At 37.9% G+C, this 23,874-nt stretch overlaps 1 protein-coding gene across 1 annotated transcript in view; it reads left to right on the plus strand.

Annotated features, from left to right (window-relative positions):
* The first annotated feature begins 6,488 nt into the window (after positions 1 to 6,488).
* Positions 6,489 to 23,874, plus strand: part of mgat4c (mgat4 family member C) — a 131,007-nt gene continuing 113,621 nt past the window's right edge. The window contains exons 1-2 of the mRNA XM_077193444.1: positions 6,489 to 6,919; positions 16,459 to 16,563. The gene's annotated coding sequence lies outside the window, so the exon portion shown is untranslated. The remainder of the gene's footprint in view (positions 6,920 to 16,458; positions 16,564 to 23,874) is intronic.

Raw genomic sequence — 23,874 nt, forward strand, 5'->3', positions numbered from 1 at the left:
GGGAACATGTCATTAAATGTTCTCTTTTGTTTCTCATTACAAGTTTGGAAAGATGTTTGGTGCGTGTTGTTCTTTCAAATGCACCACGACCTTAGTGACTCATACTCAGCACTTGTAGAGATGAAGCAGCATTTATTGCGAACTGATCTATCTGTTATGATCACATTTCTGCACTTCACCATGAATCACCCAGCCAGCGCATTTACTTATTTTCTTAAAACGTTGGAATTTTTTGATAATCGAACTAAACCAAATCGCAATTTCTGTTAATCATGCAGCCCTAGAATAACCTCATAATGTAGGCTAATGTATTCATCGCACAGACCAATTTTTTTCAGTAGGAAAAAATCGGCAGCAGGAAGTTGTTACGAAACGGAGAGAGGACCCAAATGCAAAGGTGCAGAACAGTAATGTTTATTCAGTCAAAGAAACTAAGGCAGTCTGCTGATCACACGTAAAAGGTCTGGAGCAGATCTGGAGCAAAACACAGGAATCAAACTGAGGAGAAAGTCTTCAATTACAGGCAGACGTCTTGTGCTCGCAGCGGGAAGGCAGCCAAGTGTGAATCAGCACCAGACAATGCACTCAGCACCACAGACAGCGTCCAGATGGTAAACTCACGTACAGCAGGAGACGGGACAGAAAAAAGGTGAGAACAACACGATAATACAAATCCGACTAGACAAACGGCTTCTTGATAAGGAGTACAAAAGACGAGAGATGTGACCATGAGCGAGAAGCATACAACAATAATCTGGCAAAGAGACCAAAAACAGGCAGGTACTAAATAGCATGAAAGGTGAACATAAAGAGGAACAGGTACGATCTCAATCAGAGAGCGCGCTAATTGTGATAGCAAACAGGTGAGAAGGAATAGAGTGGGAAGAGCGAGCGTGCAAGAGAGAAAGAGAGAGATTCAAACCCAATTTATGACAGTACCCCCTCCCTAACGAGCGCCCCCAGGGGCTCCAGAGGAAGGGGACTGACGAGAGTGAAGGAAGTCCTCAATGAGCGAGCGGTCCAGAACGTCCCTGGCCAGCACCCAGCTCCTCTCCTCGGGACCGTAGCCCTCCAAATCGACCAAATACTATTGCCCCCGCCCCCGGGGTCGAACGTCCAGGAGCCTCTTGACCCTATATATGGGAGAACTATCGACAAGGGCAGGGGGGAGAGGGGTTGGAAAGAGCATGAATGACGGGCTTAATGCACGAGACGTGAAAAACAGGGTGGACACGCCGCAAAGTGTGAGATAACCAAAGGCGCACAGCCACCGGACTGAGAACCTTAACAATGGGAAAGGGTCCAATAAAATAGGGTGCCAATTTCTGAGAAGATGAGGGGAGATACAGGTTACGTGTGGAAAGCCAGACCTTTTGTCCGTAAACGTACCTAGGAGCTGGCGAGCGGCGACGGTCGGCAGCACGACGGGTGTGTTTTCTGGCTCGCCAAAGAGCTGTCCGCACCCTCATCCAGGTGCTGCTACAGCGCAGGATAAAGGACTGGACTGAAGGAACAGCAGCGTCAGGTTCTTGAGAAGAGAACACAGGCAGCTGATAGCCCAGACAACAAAAAACGGGGACAACCCGGTAGATGACGATGGTAACGCATTGTGGGCATATTCGGCCCATGCCAGCTGCTCACTCCAAGACGACGGATTGAGGGTTACCAGGCAACGAAGTAAGCGACCGAGAATCTGGTTTGTCCGTTCGGCCTGGCTATTTGTCTGTGGATGAAAACCTGACGACAGGCTGACAGTAGCGCCGTGCCTGCCGGCAGAACTCTCTCCAAAAATGCGAGACAAATTGAGGCCCCCTATCTGAAAGGACATCGGTCGGGAGCCCGTGAATCCTGAATACTTGGTCAAAGACCAGCCGCGCAGTCTCCTTAGCAGAGGGTAGCTTTGGAAGGGAAATTAAGTGAACCGCCTTCGAGAAACGATCAACAACCGTGAGGACCGCTGTATTGCCGCTGTACGGGGGAAGCCCTGTAACGAAATCCAGGGGCAATATGGGACCAAGGGCGAGAGGGGATCGAAAGAGAAGACCCGCGGGAGGAGATTTACCGGACTTAGCTTGGGCGCAAACAGGACAGGCAGCCACGTATTGACGAACGTCACGAGCCTTAGACAGCCACCAAAAACGCTGACAAACAGTAGCCAGGGTACCCCTTACCCCTGGGTGAGTGGCGAAGTTAGAGACGTGACCTCAGCGGAGAACGGCGGATCGAACAGTCTTAGAAACAAACAATGTACCATCTGGACAACCTTGAGGAACCGTAACTTGGGCGAGCACTCTCTTAATGGACAGTTCAACCCCCAGATGAGCACACCAACCACAAAGTCCGGTAAATCTCCTCCCGCGGGTCTCCACCGAACTGACGAGAAAACGCGTCAGGTTTGAGGTTCTTAGAGCCTGGTCTGAAAGAAATGAAGTCAAACTGTCCAAACAAAAGATGGATCTTGTTATCAACAGGCGATCGTTGTGACAAAATCGCTCCCATGCCCACATCTGAAGTGTCAACTTCCACAATGAATTGTCTCTGAGGGTCAGGGGTGACTAGAATGGGTGCAGAGGAGAAACACTTCTTCAGGCGTTCGAAGGAGTGCTGTGTGGAGTCAGACCAGAAAAAAACGAGACTTTACAGAAGTGAGGGCGGTTAATGGAGCTGCAATTTGACTGAAATTACAGATAAACCATCGATAAAAATTAGCGAACCCCAGGAAACGCTGAAGGGCAGTACAGGAATCGGGAACGTGCCAATCGATGACAGCCTGTGCTTTAGCGGAATCCATACTAACCCCGTCTGCAGACACAACGAAACCGAGAAACGTTACAGATTCAGAATGAAATTCGCATTTCTCGGCTTTGACGAAGAGAGGATTCTCTAAAAGGCGCTGTAACACGCTTCTGACTTGTTTCCCTCTTGGCTCTCAACGAAGGCGGTCGCATTTTCTCTCCCTCTCCCTCCCCTTACCTCTCCGGCTTTGCTTCTCTCGTCACGTCTAGTCTACTGTCTTGTACTTTGAGAGACTCTCGCAGCACTGCTCTCCAAAACCAAGATATTATGGATTTGATCAACTGGTCTCTCAACCCAATTGACACCATCTTCTGGACGAGGAGATTGGGTTCGGGGGACCATGCCTGCCCTGCCGGGACGTTCGCAGCTGGCTACACGAGGGACGCATGGGAGAAGTGGCAGGTCGTGTGTCTGGCGGCTCTTTCCGTGGAGGACGTTGAAGATATCTAGCTACTCGGAACCATGATAACAGGTCTTCTGCTGATTGGAATAGGCATTGCCCTGGTTTATATAGGAATTAAGAAGACGGTGACAGCTGTCCAAAGCCCCACAAGGCTGCCCGTCATGATTGAAGCGGTGGGCAGAGCTGTCAGCACTCAGACTGTGACTATGAACCACTATATGGATAACATCATGGAGAAGCTCACAGCTTTGCAAAGGCAAATGGATCGTTTCAGAGACCAAACTGGACCAGGAAAATAGCCTGTGTAAATTGAATGCGGCTACTCGCCCGAAGACCAAACAATCCCAATCTTATCTGTTTCGGCACCCCCCTACTAGCACTAGCCTTGGCCAAGAGCACTGCAGTGTGCCACTCTTGCGTTCCTTCCCCGACTCCCCAGACACCTGGTGATTGTTGACTTTGTATGGACCTGATCAAGGTTGTCTCCATGGCAACTTGCTGTGTATCGCTATGACAAACCTGCGGACTGAGGCTCCTAGATTATGGTGCTGGCTTAGCGACTCTCTCCAGGCCTACACACACATGAACTTACATATACACAAATATGCATCCCCCCCACACCGCCTTCGCCGCTTCTTACCCCCAGTCTGACAGGCAGGTCTGTGACCAGCGCCATAATGGCTACAGGACCGGACGGCTGCTTGCCTGTGCTGGACTAACTCCATCCCCCACTCCCCACACGTGTTGCAATGTCTTGTTCATGTTGTAGATTGTACTGTTTATGTGCTAATGTTGCTGAGGTGCTTTTTCCTGTTCCCAGACTCCTTACAGGAGCATAGTCTGGGGGTCGCCTTTTTTTCTCCTCACCTCTCCTCATGTCATGCTGTATTTTTCTCAAGATTGGCGCTGATTATAGCAGCCATGGTAGCATCTTGTTACCGAAGCACATTCCTTGTGTGTGAAAGCACTACTTGGCAATAAAGTGATTCTGATTCTGATTCTGGGTGTGCTCCTGTAGAGAGGACGAGAATATGATAATATAATCTAAGTAGACAAAGTCGAAGACATTTAGCATATCCCTCAAAACGTCATTTATAAGTACCTGAAAAACTGCGGGAGCGTTTACCAGCACGAACGGTAATACCCGGTATTCAAAGTGGCCTAGAGGGGTATTAAACGCAGTCTTCCACTTGTCTTTCTCCTTAATGCGCACTAAATGATACGCATTGCGGGGATCCAGTTTCGTGAAGATTCTCGCTCCCTGCAAAATTTCAAAGGCTGACAACATTAACGGTAAAGGATACCGGTTCTTAATGGTGATGTCGTTCAGAGTCGTACCAGGGCGAATATCGATGCTACAGTCGTATGGTCGATGGGGAGGAAGAGAGGACGACTGAACACAGCCCGAAGATCATGGTATTCCTCCTGAACCTTAAAGAGATCAATAGACTCTTCCTGAAAAACAGAGATAGAAGAGACAGCAGGGACAGTAGAGACAAGACACTTGACATGACACGGCAAACTCCAAGATAAAATAGACCCCTCTACCCTATTAATCTGGGGATTATGCTGCACTAACCATGGGTGACCCAAAACAATAGGGGCTAGAGGGGAATGAAAAAAAAAAATTAGTCTCCTGGCGATTGCCAGAAATAGAGAGACTCACCGCTACGGTGGCTCGATGAATGTTAGAAAGCACACGACCATCTAAGGCAAAGGCAGTGGGAGGATCAGACAGTTTCTGTAAAGGAAGCCCTGCCAAATTAGGAGGGACCTGCCAATCAGTATCGTCCAACGTAGCAGCAACCAATCACATGTAACTGGAAGTCAAGGTACAGCAGCTAATGGTCAATGGTGGTGCCGGCGACATCTTCAGTAATGGCGGCTGTGTATAAGGTGTTTAACTGGGAGTTTGACTTCACCCAGGTAGGCACTATCCCTTCTCTTTCTATTTTTAGGAAAGGTATTACTTTTGGACATTTTAATCATCCATTTCCAAATTTATCTTTTGCTTTTCAGCATGATATGGCACATATCAGGCGGTGGTGGGTGAATCTGTTCTTATCAAAAATGACACATGGAAGGTATAGATAGAATATGTAAATAATAATAAAAATTGGCTAAGTAATGTTTGGTAAAAAATACTTTTTTTATGTTTTTTGTTTTTTAGAAAGAGGAAGTGCACATCAACCATGTCGGAAGCAATCAGTGAAGAGACAAAGCCTATTTCAAAAGTTACAGCTGCTTTATTAAACAAAGACAAGAATGCATTTCAGTAGGCTACTGCAAATGTAAAACTGAACTTAAATGATAGCAAAATATGATTTTAAATAAAGGTCATTGATGAGACAATGTTATTTTCTCTTTCAGACAGGACTTTATTTATTCATTAATAAATTATTTAAGTTTAATGAATGTTTGTCTATTTCATAAATATGCAATATAATTACATAGGCATTTCTGTATGTATTTATTATTTAACAAACATGTACACTCATTCATAAATTATATTTATACGTACGAATTCATAATTTCAAGTGTAGCTTAATTTTTTTGCATTATGTCAATGATGTTTGTTACTTGATTATTATTTGATCAACCTTTTTTAATCAGATAATATCAAATAATTACTAATAGAAGTATTTTATTTAAATAGCCTAAGTACTAACATTTTATATAAATTGATATAATAATTTATTTGCCTGGCTCAAAGTCCGACTTCCGGTTATTAGCGATAGCTGACGGCCGGTTTTATTGGCAGGTACGGTCGGCTGCCAGTGGCAGCTACTTCCTGCTGCCTGCCGATTTTTCGCTGACGCCCTCTCATTTTTTTTCGTAGCCTACAAGCGAAGTTGCCTGATTTGTCGTAGGCTGATATATATAGGCTATGTATATATATATATATATATATATATATATATATATATATATATATATATATATATATATATATATATATAGGCTATATTTATATATATATGTATATATATATATATATATATATATATATATATATATGTATATATATGTAGGCTATATATATATATATATATATACATACATACATACATAGGCTACATACATACATACACGTTTTTCCTGTGTTTATTCTTTTAAATGATTTAGAAAAAATATTTTACATGTTTATTTTTATTTTATTTCTACTTCACTTTGAATTATAAATGTAAATGTGCTCGCCTTTGACTCACCTTTGAGTAGCCTATGTAAGTATGCTGTCATGTCACTGGGTGAAATGACCTAACAGCCTGTTGTTTTCAGTATTTCGCTCACTTTATAGTAGGCTCGTCACATTGAGTGACTGCTCTAGACTGCCTCGGGTCGCACCACGATCGAGCATCTCGGCGGCTGGGCTCACATCCTCAGTCGGCATGAGAGGAAGGACACGGCGGCTGCGGAGAACCGACTGCGCCGCGACAATTACAATTCGCAGCAGATTTCTACCGATGTAGTCAACAACACCGTTTTTTTATTTCAGTTAACACGGGGAAGACAACGTCGCTGGAAAGGGAGTCTACAAGACGTCAGACTATCTAGTGAGCTGCCTACCTAGACAGATTTTTTTGGGCATCAAACCCCTTTCGTGCGCGCTCCGGGCAGCATTCATTCACAGTCGCTGTCCACACACACATGTACAGTATGTGTGAACGAGCGGAGAAGTTGAAGATACCACTCTGAATCATCGGTGCACTTGGATCGACGGTAAGAACACGTATTTATTATGGGAGAATTAAAATACTGTTACCAACTTGATTTTGTTAAGGATCATATAGGGACTCGCACCTGTGCATGTAACCTCTTCCTATCAAAACAATATAGGCTACCACATTCTCCGTCGTTTTCACGAGTCTATTGTTGTGTTTCATGACCAAAGCCTCAAAGTTGTCAGACGTCTTTTCCTCCCTCCGCACGCTGTTGACTTCTGGGATATTTTAAGAGAAATAAAAGGTGACTCAACTGGCATAAAGTAAGGACAGATATAACCTACATGTGTAATATTGTCCTTAAGGCTTTGGAAGCTTGGTATGGCTAATAGGTGAGATTTATTTAGAGACTGGGAACTTAATGGAACGTCGTGGCTCTACTGTTTATTTGTATCTAATTGTACGTTTTGCTGGAAAGTGTCTTTTCTCTTTCTCCTCAGAGAAGTGCTTGCTTCAGTAATGGATGTTTTAGAAAACATCTGGTTTGGAATGATGTGAATGTGGTTTAAAAGGGGCTTAACTTTCATGTGGTTAGTTTAAGATTTGACTGAATAGATCAGAAGTTAAAATGACTGTAGTTTGGGTAGTTCGTTTGTCACACTGCAGGGCCATTTAAAATGAACTATTGTGAAAGCAAAATATTGATGTTGAATAAAAATACATTCATGGCGATATTTTACGTGAGCTAGGCTACCCAATTACAGTCTTAAACTTAGTTTATAATAAACCTAGCTTTCACAGTAGCTTATCTTATGTAGGTTATGCCCTTACCTCAGATCAGTGTCTGTAATAGGCTACTTTGAGCCTTTTGGACCAGTAGTTCCTCCCCTAGTGGGGTAAATCATTCATTGCAACAGATACAATCATACTGTGAAGGCTTACTATATTTGAGCAAATTCAAGAGATCTCAGGTGTCAGGTATTCTTTTTATTAAAAGTTCAGTCAATACTTTTAAATTAAATTATGGTACCAGATGTAAGGTAAGCATTTTGACCTTTATATCTTATCATAAAAGCTGAAATGATTATTAAGATATTCGGATTTGTTAGTAAACATCAGCACTGTGATAAATGATATTATTAAAGGAAAGGATGGGATTCGCAGGACATGTCTTCTGCGGACTCTCTATTCTGTCCTCAGTACTTCTGACCTGTGGGCAGTATTACCAATTCAGACATAAAGAAGCACTCCGTGCACTTTAGATTGGGAACCAGTGCCCATGTTTAATGCATATCTACCCTAGACTGTTGAATGTGGAGAAGTGGCTCAGAGAGAACATTTCTAATGAGAATAGTATTTTAGATGCAGGAAAGCCCTATTGTGAGAGGAAAAGTCTCAGAGAGACTGAGATTAAATGAAAGATGGGTTTATAGAGGGAGTAAATCCCTCCCTATATTTTATTTTAAACAGAAATATAGCTCACTTTGTCAAAAAGGTCCATCATAGCTTCAAAGCCTTTATTAATAGTATACAGTGATGTTGTGTACCAGATTTTATCTTTTTATTTATTTTTTTAGATGATTTTGGATGTGTAACTATATGTTATAATGTTGTATAATAAATGTATAATGTATAATTTGTGGCATAGAAGTGTGTGGCTGGAATTTGTAGGTTATTAATGCCACTGTTACATCCAAATCCTTTTGAGGAAAAAATACTCCATGTATATTTCAGATGCACTTCTGTGTTAAACTCGGGGCTTGTGCTTTTGAATTTAAACCTTTAATCATATTGCTAATCAGCACATTGAGCTAGACAACGATGCTCTAGCTCTTATATATGACAGATTTTCTTTTGCTAAGAGGAAAAGTTGTTTTCAGGAAAGTCTAAAATACATACGTATGTTATTACCTTATATTGTATTAATTGTACCGGTGGGACTCAGGAGTGAGTTTAATAAACTACTTTTCACGCAGTAAGTGGGACCCGCACCAGCACTTGGCATTAGTGTTTCTCGAAAGGCTTAAGCTGCAGCATCCCGCTTATCAACTCATGAGTGTCTTTTCATGAGTGAGTGAGCCAAGTCAGATATAAGGAGCGTGGGTCGGCATTATTCAACAGACAATTACACGCATTAAGAAAGCTAGAATCCCAACATTCAGCCACGATCCTACTGAGGGTAAATGGTAATTAGCTGTCCTATTTTAATCCACTATAGATGTGCTCTGACATGAGGATGCCAGGCTTTGACTGTGGCAGAGGATTAAGGTGCCCGTGAATAAGTGTAGCAGGTGGAAAAGGTGTGTCAATGTTATCTCGCGAGTATCCACATTTTTCATCGCTGTTCTAGCACTGACCTCTGATTGGCCACTTCAGTGCTAAGAACTCTCACCTCGAGCAGCTGTTGTCCTGCAACTAAAGTTACGGTCACACTGGGCTTTTTGAGCATGCAAATTTAGACCTGAAAATCGCAGACATGAGATGATGTCACACTATAAGGCTTCTGTTTGAAATAAAAAAATATATCACACATAATTATATAAATATTAATGTTGCTACTAATAATTATTACTCATAATTTGAATTAATTATAATTATCAGCAACATACTATGATGTCATACTCTAGGGCTTCTGTTTTAAACAAATCAAATACTACCACTTCTACTAATAATAATTGTTATTATTGTTCTAATATTATTATCAATCTATGGCTACCACTCCTAACAATAATTCATATGATAAATTAATGGTAATTAAAAATGGGAAAATAAAGCATCTGCTCCACTTTCCTGCAATAATTATCAGCTGTATATGAGGTCATGCTGTAGGAATTCTGTTTTAAATCAATAATAAATCTCAAATTATTATATAACTATCTCATAAATGTTATTATTATTATTATTAATTCTATAATATTTGAGATTAATGATAAATTAATAATAATAGTTATAAAAATAAAAATACTAGTAATGTTATATTGTTATTATTGTATATTATTATTATTATTATTATTATTATTTATATGATAATACATACTCCTCCTACTACTACTACTACTAACAATTCAGTATTAAAAGTGGGAAAATACTGAATCTGCTCTACTTTGTCGCAACACTGCAAGCCATGAAGCTTTTTTTAAAAGTTATTTTTGCCCTTTTATTTCTTTATTGGATAGTATAGTGTATATGATACAAGACGCAATAGGGAGGAGAGAAAGGAGAATATGACAGGCAAAGGAACTCAAGCCGGGACTCAAACTCGGGTCAGCGCTGCCTACAAGGCTATTGCTCCGACACAAGTTATGAAGAAAATATATATAAAAAAATCTTTGCATTAGGCCAGGAGGTCAGTTTGTAATGTTTCCATCCTGTCATGTTCAAATCTTTTTTTTTCCTATAAAAATTCACATTTCAGACCTCACCAAACACAGACGAGACTTCCTCGCATGAGCTTGCGATTCCGTTCTACAGCATTTGTGTGTAAATTAAAGTGAATTGAGCACAAAGTCCAGTTTGACCGCAACTTTTCTTTTACAGATCACAAATGCTGCTCACTCAACGAGGTTTTTATTAAACCTTGAACTGTTTTTCTGTTTAAGAGTGTGATTTAAGGGGTTAAGGTGTTGCTTGGGTGCACCATGTTCAGTTGAACTGAAAGACTACTGATGTGATGCATGTGCAGGCGCTAATTGTGTCTGTCTTCCACTCTGTGAAAGGTGAAATTACTCTCAGGACAGGTGAATTTAATTTTCCTCGCATGGGGAGGAAGAAGCAGGGTTTTGGCTCTGTGGTTTTGATGAATGCAGGCTGAGGGAGGGTGAGGAAGAGGCAGAGTCACTGTATAGTCATAAGAGGAGGAAAGTGGGAGGAATCTGGGCCATCTGTTAGACTTAGCAAGTGATATTTTGTGGGCAATGATGACGTTGTCGAACCACACAAACAGGCTTTGTTGTGAAACTTGAAGCCAAAGCCTGATTTGTTAGTGACAGAGGTGCTTTGGCTTCACAATCTGTCTCTGCTTTTTAAGACAAAGTCATATTTAATCCAAGTAACCGGCTTTCTCTGTTTGATTTGCAAGTGATGTTGTTGAAATTCTGGCTAATAAGATTAAATATTTTAATGTTTTAGCTTATAACTGGCAGTTACAGCTTAGCCTTGTTGTTGTTGCACCATTAAACCTAGTTGAATTCCAATTGGTGATTAATCGTATTTGATCGTAGTTATTCTGTCTAATCACAAGTATTTGAGATAATCCCAATTTAAAATTTAAGTTCTTAAAAAAAGGCATCAATTAGCGAGAAAATCATAATTGGCCAGGAAGTAAAGAATAAAGAATATAAAAAAAAAAACACTGTTATAAACTACAAAAATAGTCATAGGTCTTTCTTCATAGGAAATTAAGAATTATGTGTTCAGTCAGACTGCGTTATATATTATATTATAAATGTTATTAATTTTCACAGCATTGAATTTTATCATATGGCCTATTTTATGATTATTATATTTTTTATAGGCCTATATAATTCCAAGTAAAAAAAAAAGATGTATAAGTGACATGAACAAAACAGAATTAAACCATGAATCACAAGTATTTGTATGACAATTAATCGTTTAGAACAAAATTCATGATCATGAGTCATAAAAGGCCTACATACAGTATTTGATAATGTTAACATTTACTCTGGTTTACATTTAATGAACTATGAATGAAGAACTGACTTCTGTGATGATGATACCAATCTAAACAGTGCACCTTTTCATCTAAATAATAAATATGTCAGTTTTTCCAGTTTGTTTAGTATTTATTTATTGCCCCTGATTAATTTTAGATACAGCTCCTGAATATTTATTATTTACATATTTAACTGCATCAATATTTAAACAGACTTTGCAACAGGACTTTTGTTTGCAGATTTGAAGGCTGCTTATTGGATAACTAAATGTAAACATCATCTGCGACTATGTTACTATTCTTACAGCAAACTAGGTCTTGCTGTAGGAACAAATGTTGCTGGCAAATAAGGTATAAGGTTAACTGCAAATTAGCTAGCTGCCATTGAGCCACTAATGTGAACTTTATCGCAATTTAAGCAAGACTTCGAATAGCTGGTTCAGTTATGCTGTCCTTGAAAACAACTGGTTAGAGAGTGGTTAACAACTGGTTAAACAACTCTGGTTAGAGAGTTAACACCAGTTGATTTTAATGTTAAGTTGGGCATTATACAAATGAAAAAACATTTGTATCATTGAGATAAGCACAGATAATAAGTTTAACGCATGTTAGCTGAAAGGCAAGAGAGAGGATAGGTTAAATCATCCACAAACATCGGATTTCATGCGATGAATGCTGCACTCTAGTAGTTATGTTGTCTTAACCAGTGCAGTTCTCAAGTTATTTTGGTATAGCCTGAAAAAAGCTGTGCTTTGTGATGTTTTACAATGTTATTTTTTCTTGAGCATGGGTAATAATTAAGACCTTGATTATTTTGTTAATCATGATTATCTTGTTTTCAGAGTTGAATGCCAACACGAGGGGCATTTATTAAGTGATGATAATGTTTATTTTATTAGTGTAAGAAAATTAAATGTTTTGCACATTAAGGGATCCTGATTAGATAAAATTAGATCTGAGTTAGATTAGAAGTCATATACTATTGGCTGTCCTAAAGTTAGACAATGGAGAATTGAGGTGGGTGGGAGAATTTTAACCTGGTTTCACTGACACAAATCACAGTAATAAATTTAATATTTTATGCAAGACACAGTGCTAGATAAATGTGTTTTATTAAAAGTACATTATGTGACTTTGGCAGTTAATAAATAAGACTGCATGCGTCTTGCGAAAGAATGTTGCAGCCAGAGCTACTTCTCTCTGTTTATGTTATTATATTATGTACGAGTCATGCAGGTACATGGACTACTCCGCAGCGGTTGTCATCCCGCCCATAAAATAGTCGGAATATAAACACTTATTATAGGCGCTTATTATAGGCGTACCGTAGTGATTGAGGATAAGACAAAAACACTGTTTGGAAGATGGATTCATGATGTAGGCCTACTCGCTAATTATATACATTTTGTCAATTTTGAATAAAAAAGTCACATAGTGTACCTTTAAACAATGGAAACAGTTTATTTTAGCACTTTATTTTACAGTCCTGTTCCCCATATACTTATTGTACTGGGTAATAATAGGTACTAACTCTGAACCAACCCCTAAACCTAACCTTAACCCATGTAGTTACCTTATATTACCCAGTACTTTAAGTACAGTTAAAGTACTCATACGTAAAATAAAGTGCAACTGAGTTTATTTTTTAGTGGCTCTTTCATGTGATTTGTAGTAAGTGCTGCGGAAGGAAAAAGACAGCCAGTTGTTTTGGTCAAACGCTGTAGTGTCCTGCTTTAGGTGACTCATTGTATCTGACTCATCATTACTTATTTTCTGCTTCTCATTTGAGTGACAAGACATGACGTCCCTCTGTTATTGGCTCGTTCGCTACAGAAGCATTATATCAAATCAACAATCCCTGGTTGGCTGGGTTTATACCTATGCATGCAACTATTTGGTGGCATGGATATACTGTTTGTTGGCAATTTTGTTTTTATTTACTATTGTATGGTTCAGGGGATAAATAAGCAATTTGTTAACATTAATAAACTAAATTGATTAACTAACAATGAGCAATGCATCTACAGCATTATTAATCTTAGCTAATATTCATTTCTTGATTTACCAATACATTTTTAAAATCAAAAGGTGTATCTGGCATTAGTTAATGCACTGTGTGAACTAACATGAACAAATAATAGACCATTGTTACATTACTAGCATGAACTCAAATGTTTAATGACAAAAGCATTGTTTATATGGTCACATAATATGGCACAAAAGTGTCAATGAAATTGTAACTCTTAAAAATGTAAGTAAAAATTTTGAATTTAAAATTTAATCCGATGTTCGGTATTATAGACCTCTTGTTTTAATCTCAAACATGTACAAAACCTCCAATAATACTCTCATTTTGTGTCACTCATTTACACTGCATGCTATGTACAGTATGTTTAATTCAGTTTCAAAACTATTTTGCTTTCATTACTGCCTGCATCATGTGAAAATCTTTTATTTGAATAATAAGGAAAAATTTATTCTGACTACAAAAGGTAGCCCATTACAGAGCACATTAATTCCATGCATTACTCTCTCCAGCCTTCAGGGGTTTTGAGTACTGGCACTTGCATGAAAGGAAAAGGTGAGCATGCCCAGAGAGCTCTCTCATTTCCAACCCTCCTGCATCCCAGCATGTGTGCCTGTAGGTAACAGTCAGCAGAAGAGACACAACATATCCCTAAGATGTGCTTGCTTTTTCACTAAAAACTCAGCATCTTGTCAGTACTAAATCAGTAGCCAAATTATTTAAGCTAATGTAATGAAAAACGCTAGTATCTCATTTGTCGCGCAGAGACATTTCATTACTATTTTATTGCTATTTCATTACCTTCACAAAAACAAGTTAATGCATGTGTATCTGGAGCAGAGAGATGTTCCGAGCGATGGGGACAGTGGAGATTTAATGTCTGGTAATAGGCAGCCTGTCAGCTTGGAGCCGTCTTCTCAACTCAAAGGAAGCACGCGAAAGTTCTCCATGAAATATGCATCAATTGAAGTGAAAGAAAAAACAAGGGCAAAACTGTGTGTTTGTTGTGGGGGGTGGGATATTGGAAACGGTTATTTAATGAAGATCCAACTCTCTTGCAACTGCTGTTTAGATTGCAGCACCTTAGACTAGGCTTCGGAAATACACGCATCATCATGCAGATGAGAGGCAGGATATAAGTTACCTGAAATTGCGGAGATCCATGTGTCTCCTTCAAGACGGATTATTATTTTATGTTCTAAAAGAATTTACATTAATAGAAAATAGAGCGTATACACACTACCATTCAAACGTATTGGGTCAGTAAGTTTAAAAAAAGAAAGAAATTAATTTACTTTTATTCAGGAGTGATGCGGTCAATTGATCAAATGTGACAGTAAAGACATTTCAAATGTTACAAAAGATTTCGGTTTCAAATAAATGCAGTTCTTTTGAACTCCCTTTTCATAAAAAAAATCCTGAAAAAATATTAAGCAGCACAACATTGATGCACTGAAGACTGGAGTAATATTGGGTTTATATGTTTTTCACTGTTTATCTTAGCATTTTATTTTACAGTCCTGTTCCCCATGTACTACTTATAGTAATTGCAATAAGTATGTAATAAATAGTTACTAACCGTAACCCATGTAGTTACCTTATATTTTAGTTATCTTATAATTTTAAATTAATATATATATATATATATATATATATATATATATATATATATATATATATATATATTGTAAATCAACTAAATTTTAAGATACTACTAACTAAATGTTACTATTTTAACCATTTCTTTTGATTTTAGGACAGTGACTGAAAAGACTGTTCTATAATTTTGGAAAAAACATGTTTTTTTATCATCACTTAATATGTTTCTCACTCAGTATAAATGGCTCTTTTATACATTGAATTATGAAGCTGCCTTCTTAAAATCAAACGTAGAGGAACTTTTTCAGTATGTGTTCCACCAAAGAGATTTATTGATTAATTGATTGTAGTTTGCTTGCCTAACTATCAGTCTTCCTCCTCTTTTTATTTAGATATGTTTTACATGGAAACTAAACATTCAGTGGATAAGTTAACTTTGCACAAGTAAACTTGTTATCTACTTGATGTAGTTAAATGGTTTAAAGCTGTAATATTTCTTGTTCAAATTGGCCCTTCATCTCAAAAAGATTGTTGACCCCTATTCTAGACACTCACTTGTCAGTGCTTAAATGCATCCTGTGAATTATTGATACCAATTAAGCACATAGTGTTCAGAGTCTCATCGGGGTTAATTCTAAAATCCGCAGGGGCCAGATGAGCACTGTTTCTTTAAGACCACATGAAGTGCTATAAGGAGGAAAGCCAACGAAGAGCAGGGCTCACACACATGTCAGAGAGACTGAAAGAGTGCATATTAGAGAGAAAGATGGGGGAGAGAGACCAAGAGAAGAGTGTCTGCTTGCTTCAGCAGGCCATTGCCATTATGATGAATGTTTGCTGCACATTTTTGTGAGCCAATTATCTGCTCCTGTGTGAGTCATGGAGATCATTTAGGCAGGTGGGGAGCTCCACAAACACACACATACGTACACGCACAAGCACACTCACTCATACAGGAGAGGATATAGACTTTAAGCATTCATGTTCCTGTATTCTGACCATTTCACATATTACCCTCACTCGTTTACTCCATCACTCTGTTTGATACACAAACCACAGTTTTTGGAAAGACTTCTCTCTCTCTTGTTCTCTGTGATGGAATAAATGTTATGGGTTTCCTGTGTGTTCACAGTTCAGGCTGTGATGCTGTTAAGCTCTGAATGGGAAATCGTCCCCTCTCACTTTCACCCCTTTCACAGCATCTCTTCTGCATTCTTTTTCTGTACTGTTTTGCTTAAAGGAACCATTCAACCAAAAATGTTTCAATTGTTTAAATTTACTCTCCCTGATGTCATTTCAGATATTTCCCCCCCTGCTGAACACAAAAGGAGAAATTCGAAGAATCAACATGTAGTTCTTTTCCATATTACAACATTGTGACCATGACTGTCAAGCTCCAATAAAGGTACCACAAAAGTAGTCTATATGACTTTTGAACTATATTCTGAATCTTTAGAAGATTTTCAATGAATAACTGAACATTTGGCCCATTTTTTTCACATAGAAAGAATAAATGCATATGAGTATTCATGGACATTTTAACTATACATTTAGATGTATGCAGTGTAACAGCCATTTGTTGCAAAGTTTGAGCTTTACTCACTGTTAGGTAGCCTACTCTTTAGCTTTAGATTAGCTGTTTTTAGGCGTGTGGTGGTCCGATGTTGGATCAGGGTGTAGCTGATGGCTGTTATCGGAACTCTGGAAAGATTGATGACACCCGGGGCAAAGCGCTGTCTGCGGGACAGGGCACCTCCATAAATCAGTCAGAAGTGGGTTACACCAGTTCAGCTTTTTCTCCACCTGCCACAATTTTCCACAGATCTCTATTTTACACATAATCCGTTAACATACTGTAGTGAACGCTTAAGAGTGGGGCTGTGCGATAAAACTAAAAGATACACTCTCAGAAAAAAGGTAAAAGGCTGTCACAGGGCAGTACCCTAAAGGGAACAAAAGCTAAAAAGTACAAAAGCTAAAAGTTATATGTGCACGTAAGGTACTAATATGGAGTTTTACAGTACTAATATGTAACTTTAAGGTACTATTATATACCATCTATGGGTAAATAAGGTACAAAGATACCTTTTTGCTTTTGTACCTACAGTAAATGTGTATTTTATTTCAGTCTTTTGATAATGGTCATATATATGTCATTATTTGTACATTTCCTCTGAGGTGGTATAGAAATATGATCCCTCCCTTTAACATTATTTCATCCAATATGATTTAAATTGTTTATTGCAAAATGTAAAATTCTTAATAAAAATAAACGGCGTTAAAAATAACCAAGGCATGCTTTCCTATAACTATTTTTAACTAAATGAACACAAAGAAGAATATTTATATAACAATAAAGCAATTTATGTTTCTAAAATACAATTAAAGTATTGCCTTTTCATATATTAAACTATTCATTAAATAGGCCATTTGAACTAATTCATGAAGATATATTTGGTTTAAGCCAAACCAAAAATACAATAAAATTATCTCAATATTAGAAATGTTTAATATAACTTGTAAAAATATCATTGCGAACATATTGTGAGTATTTATTGCCACTCTTACTTAACATTTTTTTAATTTTCACTTTTGAAATGGGTTTTATACTTCATTCTTTTGGCCATAGGTATTTAAGACTGAAATATTCTTGAACATCTTTATACATTAAATATAAGTTGCCGTTTTTCCACGTACAAAGACATATATTTTGCAGAAGGGAGTGCAAGGGAGTCTTGTTTTCTCTTAATTGGACAGCTGGCAGAATGTTTTTGTCTATGAGGAATAGAGCTGATCCCTGGGGTTTGTGAGGTCTATTGCTGCCTATAGTTTGCTTTCTCTAGTGCTGCTAGTTAAGCAATACTGGACTTCATATTCATTATATATTACAGTTTTTTTCGATTGCTAAACGACAGTGAGAACAACTGGAGCTACATGTGCAAAACTCTAACTACAGTCTGCACTACCAACAGTCACCTGAGTTAAACAGTTCACATCACCTCCAAAACTCATTCCAAACAACACAACTCTTAACACATTGCTCAAGTGCAGCCAAACACTTTGCACAACCCTCACTGGGATAACACACACTGTCACTCAGAACACACTGAGAGTAAAAACACTAGCATCAAACACCAATACAGCAAATACAAACTTTTCATCTTTACAGTTTGAACAATTTCAGTGACTTCATAAAAGGTAATATTTTCTTCAAAGAAAACAGTGACATTCTTTCACATGATTTATTTAAATTTTAGAACATAATACAGTTTTTTTCGATTGCTAAACGACAGTGAGCACAACTGGAGCCACATGTGCAAAACTCTAACTACAGTCTGCATTACCAACAGTCACCTGAGCTAAACAGTTCACATTACCTGCAAAACTCATTCCAAGCAACACAACTCTTAACACATGGCTCAAAACAGGCTCAGTGCAGCCAAACACTATACAAAACCCTCACTGAGATAACACACACTGTCACTCAGAACACACTGAGAGTAAAAACACTAGCATCAAACACCAATACAGAAAATACAAACTTTTCATCTTTACAGTTTGAACAATTTCAGGGACTTCATACAAAGTAATATTTTCTTCAAAGAAAAGAGTGACATTCTTTCACATGATTTATTTAAATTTTTAGAACATAACAATTCTTTAAGGTAAATGAAAATTAGCAGTTTGCTTCAATAGTCTGTCCATTTATGGAATTACAGTAATGAGAAAAAAAAAGATAGAAACTAAAAGTACATACTGTAATTCGAACAAATAACAAACAAGACACTGCTTAGCCTTTCAGCTGAAATTGCAATCAGCAGTGTTTGAAAGGCACAAGGCTGGAATCTATTCCGTGTTTGAATGTGTGGTTCACAGTTTTGACAGCAGTGTGTTAGCATTTGAACAAAGTGCTGTAAATCCACAGGGTTGTGCAGGTTGTGGTTAAAGTCATGGGATAAGTGTGTAGAGTTTTGAAAACCGTGTTCAAGCAATGAAAAACGAACTAGAGTTTGGTCCACATGAACTGCTGCTGTGCAGACTGTAGTTAGAGTTTTGCACATGTAGCTCCAGTTGTGCTCACTGTCGTTTAGCAATCGAAAAAAACTGTAATAATTTAAGGTAAATGAAAATTATCAGTTTGCTTCAATAGTCTGTAGTAATTTACGGAATTACAGTAATGAGAGGAAAAAGGTAAAAACTAAAAGTACATACTGTAATTCGAACAAATAGCAAACAAACCTGCTTAGCCTTTCAGCTGAAATTGCAATTAGCAGTGTTTGAAAGGCACAAGGCTGAAATCTATTCTGTTTTGAATGTGTGGTTCACAGTTTTGACAGCAGTGTGTTAGCATTTGAACAAAGTGCTGTAAATCCACAGTGTTGTGCAGGTTGTGGTTAAAGTCATGGGATAAGTGTGTAGAGTTTTGAAAACTGTGTTCAAGCAATGAAAAACGAACTAGAGTTTGGTCCACATGAACTGCTGCTGTGCAGACTGTAGTTAGAGTTTTGCACATGTAGCTCCAGTTGTGCTCACTGTCGTTTAGCAATCGAAAAAAACTGTAAGGCACAGGAAGCCTCTTTTGGTCTGTTTTGCTAACATGTTCTTAAGTAGCTCCTTATGGTTGTCCTGGGAATCCTACATTTGTTACAAAATCTCATCTCTTAAAATATGCAGTAGGCCATGATGTACTCTGCCACTCTGTGCTAATGTGGATTATAATTACAGTAACTTATTTGCTATTGAACTTTATAGATTATTTGTTCTAACTGTATCGTCAGCTTTCAGGGAAATGACAACTATAATTTCATGCACCATTGACCATCCATCACGCCTTTCTATACGCTCCTGTGCAAATGGCTTTTCTGAGTTGAGTGCTAACTAATGTGTATTTTTCAGGCTGTATACATCTGATGTAAAATGCAGCTGTTGTGTGGGTGGGTGCGGGGTATAGAGGTCTAAGACATCTCATAGACAGGTTGATATTTGTCTTTCTGTATAACGGAAAACAGCACAGTGAGTGAAAAGAGCAATGACCTTTCAGAGTGAAATGCTAATTTATCTGCTGTATAAAAAGCTTGTACGGTTTCTGAATGCTGAACATGTAAATGTTAGTGGTTCCCACTGACTGGGGCTGTTTACATGTGGATTAGGTACAGTTCAGTGGCCACTAAGCGCATATTTGCTTCAGCCTCTGGTGTTATTTTTCATTTATTGGTGGGTACAGAATATAAATTGCACATAAACTCCTTGGGTCAGGATATATACTTTCTGGAAATCTTTTTATCCATCAATTTTCCATATAACCTTTATATGCACTTTCTATGGTGGTCTATTTTTGCTTGCATCTTGCTTTATATCCGTTTCACGCTGTAATTCATTGTGTTTCTATCCATCCATCCATCCATCTATCGATCCATCCATCCATCCATCCATCCATCCATCCATCCATTCGCCCATCCATCCATCCATCCATCCATCCATCCATCCATCCATCCATCTATCTGTAATGACAAATGTTGCTTTTCTAGATATAAGATAGTTATACATTAATATTATAATAGTTACTAATAGTTATTAAAATTCATATAATTTTAATTCTACTTCCTCACATTCAAATTTGAATTGCGATTCTGAGTCATGTTTGTTACCTTAATTAAAATTTATGAATTGAACTGAAATTTAAAAGGCTTTCACAACCCTGGTGGTTGAGTAGATTATGACAGTATTTTCATTTTTGTGAACTGTTTCTTTGCAACCCTATTTTGGCTGAAACAATGTGTGATGGTAATTTATATTTGATGCATGAATAAATTCTAGATCGGCATGGTGCGCTGATTAAAATCAAAACGGAACTTTACGTAATATATTGAAACCCATCATTGCATGAATTTAATCATTGTATCATCTGCCATTCTGCAGCTTTATTTTAATGTATGAATAAGGCTCAGTTTCTCTGAAACTTGTATTTGTCAGGTAGTTCTTTTGGGGTGAGTACATAGTATTAGCAGTGTAACTCCTTGCTGGATAACCTCAGTCAATTGGTTCACCATGACACAAGTTATCACAGTGGTATTGTACGTGTATGTGTGTATAAATGCTTTGTAAGTGTATATTGAATTGCACTTGTGAGTGAAAAGTGGTAGAAAATGAAAAATTGTGTGTTTTCAGCTTTTACATTCACAGAACTTGCAGATCAATAGACCTGGATTTTTTTTTTTATCATGTTGTACAATGCATTTGCTGATGTGTAATATATCAGCTGAAACAAGCAGCCAATTTCATTCTCAGCAAACACAGTCTTTATGAGAAGAATGTTCCGGTGAGATATTGATCCCTCTTTCTTAGTCATTTGCAAAATAAAATTTTATCTATCTTTTTGGTGGGTGGTAAAAGTTCAAGATTCGCACCTAGTGTCCACTTTGGAAATCTAGTGTCTAGTGATCTTTGCTTAAAAGATTATTTTCCCTCAGATATTTTGATTGTGTATTCTTAAAGGGATAATCCACCCAAAAAATAAAATTCTGTCATTATTTCTGTCATTATTATTTTGTCATTCACCCTCATGTCGTTCCAAACCTGTATGAATTTTGGAACACAAAAGCTGATGTTTTGAAGAATGTTGGGAATTAAAGAGTTTCAGTTCCTATTGACTTCCATTTTATGGACAAAAAATACAATGAACGTCTATAGGAACCGAAACAGTTTGGTTACCAACATTCTTCAAAATATCTGCTTTTGTGTTCCACAGAAAAAAGTCATAACAGTTTTGGAACAACATGAGGGTGAGGAAATTATGACAGAATTTTCATTTTAAGGTGCACTATTCCTTTAATTTGACCTTTTGGAGTGTTTTTGTGAGGCTGCAGTGTCACAAACCACACAATTCCACTAAACTTTGGCTACAAACTTGTCTAGAGAAAGTGAAGCAGTTTCTCTAGCTCTGTTCCATCTACTTTCGGGTGTAGAAGGCTACAGAATTAATGGGCGGGGAATGGGAGGGCCTAGGTGGACCAGAGAGATTAGCTGTAAAATTGACACTGACAAATCTCATACATTATAGCTTCATGGGAGGCAGCCATCGCCACAGGAAGTGTTGAAGGAATAGAGGGGAAAAGTGAATCACAATATAAAAGGCCTAAAGTGTCCCATCCAGTTTTGTGGTGGAGTTTACCGAGCCTCAACACTCCAAATATACTGTACCACAATCTCATAAGGTCACTTTTTCTCTTTTATCAGTTACTTTCAACTCACTTTCAACTTACTGATTCACATTCTTGGCATATAATGTTACAGGTAACATGCATACACATCTTTATGTAAACGAGGCAGAATAATTCATATGATTCCCGGCTGCTAAATAAAATGGGCAGAAGTGTTTAGTTTCTCCATGGATTTGGCTTCTGTTTCCCTCCCGTTTGTGCTTATTATTTTAAACCAGCCTGTTAGGGATTTCAAATCTTCTTATTGCGTTCTCTAAATTGGTCTTTGGTGTTTGATGTTTACAGAGGGTGATTTAAAACCCAAATTATTTAATTATTGAAATTAATGGAGAAAATAGGGTAGATTACTGAACTGCAAAGCAATAGCCTTATGTGATTGCACTCATTTCAGCATTCGGTATTTTGTTTAAACTTGATTGCTTTCAAGCCCATGAAATTTGGGATTGGTGATATTGCTAAGAAAAATACATTTAAATGTTTTTTTTAATTGATATTCAGTATACTATTATGGAGGACCAGCTCTACCATATTTAAAAATAAATACAGAAATAAATAAATGCTCAATAAATAAATAAGCACAATTAATTGCCCCAAAAAATACAATAAACAAATAAATGTAGGTAGAAATTAAATTATACAGTGAGACATATATCTCTTTTAATTAGCTTCTTTATTTATTCATCTTTGTAATAATTACCTTATTTATTTATTGTTCGTTATAATCTTCAACTTTATTTATTAATTACTTATTTTTTTAAAGTATTTATTTATGTGCATGTTTTAATATTTTTGTCTGTTTTATTCTTCCTTTGTATTTTTTTTACCCTATTTATTTCTTCAATGCTATTTATTTCTGCCTGTCGTTTTTACATTTCTGTATGCATTTCTGCCTCATTATGCAAATGAGGAGGGGCTGTGTCTTAAGGGGTCAACTTCTGCCCATTGGTTGGTTAGCATTTTACTGCATTGGTCGAATCTACATGGCTTTTCCCCGCCATAAAGCATTGTTTAGTGGCAGTAATGCAACTCATTGGATGCCAGCTGCCGTAAAAATCCAAAGAAGAAGAAGAAGAAGAAGAAGAAGAAGCATTGTTTTCAAACTCAGCAGGCAGACTTCAGTGTCCGACCTCTTAAGGGAAGCTGCTAATAGACTGCTAGACCGCTTCCTCCAGATTCTGAAAAACTACATTGTCGACATCTGTGTCCATGTGTGCCGCTAACTGAAACACACGTTCTGTCAGAGCGTCCAAACGAAAAATAATAAAGTCAATACTTATAACGTTAGCATTGTTTTCAAAAACAGTTGCTAAATGCCTCAGCTCACTGACAACTTCATCGTAGGTAGCCATCTTTGTTGTGACTGTGGCCGGTGGCATGTACATTCGACCGATGCAGTAAAATGCTAACCAACCAATGGGCAGAAGTTGACCCCCTAAGACAGCCCCTCCTCATTTGCATAATGAGGCAGAAATGCATACAGAAATGTAAAAACGACA

Source organism: Siphateles boraxobius, unplaced genomic scaffold, assembly GCF_051911475.1.
Source record: "Siphateles boraxobius isolate OS27281-9 unplaced genomic scaffold, OSU_SipBor_1 31, whole genome shotgun sequence".
Lineage (NCBI taxonomy): Eukaryota > Metazoa > Chordata > Actinopteri > Cypriniformes > Leuciscidae > Siphateles > Siphateles boraxobius.